The 4,007-nt window shown below is 42.9% G+C and overlaps 1 pseudogene; it reads right to left on the minus strand.

Annotated features, from left to right (window-relative positions):
* Positions 1 to 399: 399 nt before the first annotated feature.
* Positions 400 to 2,007, minus strand: LOC143662650 (tyrosine-protein phosphatase non-receptor type 3 pseudogene; annotated as a pseudogene).
* Positions 2,008 to 4,007: the final 2,000 nt, after the last annotated feature.

The raw sequence follows: 4,007 nt of genomic DNA on the forward strand, positions 1-4,007 counted from the left end.
TCCTTATGTCACTTAATTATAAAATGTCACAGAAGATCCACAGTGAGACCTAGTAATGAACATTGTTTATAATGAGACATTTCTTTTTTTTTTTTTACACAAGTTTTTTTCCTTTTTATACTAACCATCAATTAAAAGCAAAAGCAAAATGAAAAACCTAAGGGCATGCTATGCTTCCCAGAAGGCTTTGCCTGGAGAGCGATCAGTAAGCATATTTCCAGTGATCTGAAACCATGCAGCAGCAAAGCTTTAAATCTAGAGGAATAATATAGCTAGCATGGCCCTAGAGCCTCTCAAATATGGAATGATTTAAAGGGGCTTAGCTCATGAGCTGCAGCGGAGGCAATTCAAGATAGCTAACAGGTACTTGTAGAGAACAAGGTCTTTGTTGTAGATAAAAAGAGGCCCGAGCTGTCGACACTAGCCACACAGGCAGGCTGCGGGCGGGGGGACAGTGACAAGTCTGACTTCTGTCTGTATCCAGGCAGATAGCTAACCTGGGTGCTGGCTGCAGGATCCCTTCACTCCTCTCAAAAGACCTGGGGCTCTGCAAATTCAACAGCCCAAACACGCACGCAGATGCCAAGAAAGAAAATAACATGAGTTCCTTACTCTCCGTGTGGGCTTTGGTTCTGAGACATCTCGGAATCGCTGTCTTTTGGGGACAGGGAGACGTATAGAACACGTCCTCGGTTTCTGTGATGTACGTCATTTCGTTGGCCAGGTTGTCTGCAGAAGAGTGCCGTGGCTTTCGGATTTCGTACCGGAGCCGAGGACTGCGCCAGTTGGGAGTAATAGGAGGGGACCGAGAAGGTAGACTCTTGGTTTCTAAATGTTCCACTGACAAAGATCTGCGCATGACTGGGTTCCAGACCATTCTGCCAATCACCTTCCTGCAATACTGGTTATTTATAGACTTTTTGGGGTTCCTGGTGCCCAGAGTCCAGTACTGGGCCAGAACACTCTTTTCCTGAGGTAGTAGCTTCTTGGCCTGGAAGAAGGTGTGATGCTCGACACAGGATTTCCACAAGTTTTTGCAAGATCGGTAATTTAACATGTTGAAGGCCACAATGTGTTCCCTGGATTCAGTCTGTTTTTGTCGTTGATGTATAAAGAACTTCTTCCTTTTGAAAGAAATTTTTAGAATGTTCACCCAAGGATAGAAACTTGTGCAAATATATTTTCGGTACACAGCAATGCCTGCGGAAGCGATTCCAATCATTAGATCTAAATTGTGCAGATCCCTACCACTGTGCAGTTCCACTCCATAGAAGTCAAGGGTTCGTGCTATGTTGATGTAGCAGGATTCCGCCTCAGATTGTTTTAGACCACTGTGCTGCTCGTGGAGCGATTCCACCTTCATTAGGAAATCATCACTCTGATCTGGAATAAACTGACTATCGGAAAGATAGCCGGAATGGTGCGTGGAAGAATCGTAATCTCCGAAATGAGATTGTACCGCATAGGATGCCAGGACTACCGCTGAGTTCAGGGGGCAGGTTAACCTTCCTTCACAAATGTCCATCTTCAGTTGTAAGAAATACAAATGCCTGGTTTGTTCTTGCTGCAGGGTGTTGGGATCAGGTATAAAAAATCTTACTCGAAATGCAGGGTACAGGGGAAACCTCCTTTTAACTGTTTCCTGATGGGTTTGCTTGATTCAAGCCATCTGGGAGAGTCCACTGAGTCATCGCCATGTTGCAAACCAAAATATTCTTTTTCGGTCACACCCAAATGGCTATATGCCATATCCAAAAGAACCTGGCCAGTATCTTGTTTGTTAGCTTTAAAAGTCTGCACCAAGCCATCTAAAAAGCGGATGCTGCAGATGACTTCGGATCGCGTTTTCTCTTTGGGTAATTCTGAGGTGCGTATGTTATTAATTCTTCCACCCAACACACGTAACCGGGAGGTCATAACTATCGTTGAATAACCTGCAGCATCCGGGGGCGCAGAGCGCCCAGGTAGGTCGCGCGTGCGGGCGGCGCGGAAGCTCGCTCGCGGCGCGACCTCAGTGAGACATTTCTTAATGACTAACTTGTTGTAGTCAATCTTGCAGATGATTTTGGAGGCTTTTAAGCCTTGAAAATTATTTGGGAAAAAAGCATTGACTTATTTTAGATAGAAATATGGCTTCTCTTCCTGCATGCACTCACAGACCCCAGGAGAAGGTCATGTGAAGACAGATGTGGCAGAGATTAGAGAGGTATATCCACTAAGGAACAGCAAGGATTGCTAGCAAACACCAGAAGCTAGAAGAGACACAGAAGGATTCTCCCCTACAGGGTTTGGATGGAGCATGGCCCTGCTGACACACTGATTTCAAACTTCTAGACTCCAGAACTGTAAGAAAATAAACTGTTGTTTGAAGCCACCAAGTCTGTGGTACTCTGCTATGGAAGTCCTAGGACACTAAGATAGTGATTTTGCTGGTTACTCAAATCTAGATGCCATTTATCTCCAGTCCTCAACTTCGGCTTTACATCGGAACCACTGGATAAACTTTAAACAAGTACTGCTGTTCAGACTCCACCCTGCACCTGGCTGTATCAGCTAGGGTTCTCCAGAGAAAGAGAATCAGTAGGAGATATCTGTAAATATAAAATTTATAAGTGTCTCACATAACTGTGGGGATGCAGAGTCCAAGGTCTGTAGGGCAGACCCTGAGCTGGCAGCTCCAATGAAGGTCCTCATTGACTCTCAGGAGAGGCTGGCTGGCTGAAGCAGGTAGAGTGATTGTTTCTTCTGAATCCTCCTTAAAAGCCTTCTGGTGATTAGATTAAGCATCCATCACTCATTGCAGAAGACACTCCCCTTAGCTGATTGCAAATGCAATAAGCTGTGGATGCAGCCAACGGGATCATGATTTAAGACTATGAAATGTCCTCATAGCAACAGACAGGCCAGCGGTTGCCTGACCAGACAACGGGGCACCACCATCTAGCCAAGGTGACACATGAACCTGACCATGACACAGGCCTACAGTGAGTGGAAGAGGAACTAGAGAACCTGCAGGAAGACTGAGAAAGAGCTACCCATGAGTTTGCCCTATTATATCCAGTCAGACAAGTCTGTAAAGCAGGGAGTTAAAGACTGTGAGAAGATGCTTGAGTTGTTCTTTAACTCTGGCCCTTCCTCTTTATGGAAATGAGAGTGGCAGAAAAATAAGTTTCCCACTCCCACAACACAAGGGTGTTCTGATAAAAAGTGTGGTTTCTGGAAATTAATCTTCTTTGAAATTTAAATGGTTGGGAAGACATTAACCTAAACTCTCTTAGTATTTTCCTGGAAAATTGAGAAGAGTTGCAAATAGTGGAAGTATGTATAAAGAGTACACAATATAAAATCTTAATGAAAAGTTATTCCATGAAAAACAATATTCCTAGAGTGTAAGGAAGGCAACTTGAGAATAGAGGTCGAGGGAGGAGTTAAAGTAAGATGTGGGCTTTAAGCAGATTGGAAGAGTGAGCACGACATGAAAATTATGATTTGCAGTTAGAAGTTTAAAACCACATACTAAATACCTTCTTCTCAAAAAAAAGAATTATTTCCAAAATTTCATTGAAGGATTAGAAAAGATGATACAAAACCATGCAGTTGAAACCAGTAAGTGAAAAAAAATAAATTTTTTCCATGTTGATACCCACTGGATTGGGACTCATCAAGAAACTGATTATTAAGAAAGACCTTCCCCACTTGAGATTGTTTTTTGCTTTTATTGTAGTAAAATATATACAATTCAAAATTTCCAATTTTAGCCACTTTCAAGTATTCAAATTTAGTGGTATTAATTGCATTCACCGTATTGTAACACCTTCACCGACATCCATTACCTGTTTTTTTTTCCTGACGCTTAGCAGAAACTCTCCACCCATTAAACAAAGATCCCCCATTCCCCTGAGGGGAAATGAGGTTGGGCAACCTAAATATCCACTACCTGGTAACCTGACATTTACTATCTGTCCCTCCAAACTTTATTATTCTAAGTATCCCATGTAAATGAAATT

This window comes from Tamandua tetradactyla, chromosome 18 (assembly GCF_023851605.1).
Source record: "Tamandua tetradactyla isolate mTamTet1 chromosome 18, mTamTet1.pri, whole genome shotgun sequence".
NCBI classification, from domain to species: domain Eukaryota; kingdom Metazoa; phylum Chordata; class Mammalia; order Pilosa; family Myrmecophagidae; genus Tamandua; species Tamandua tetradactyla.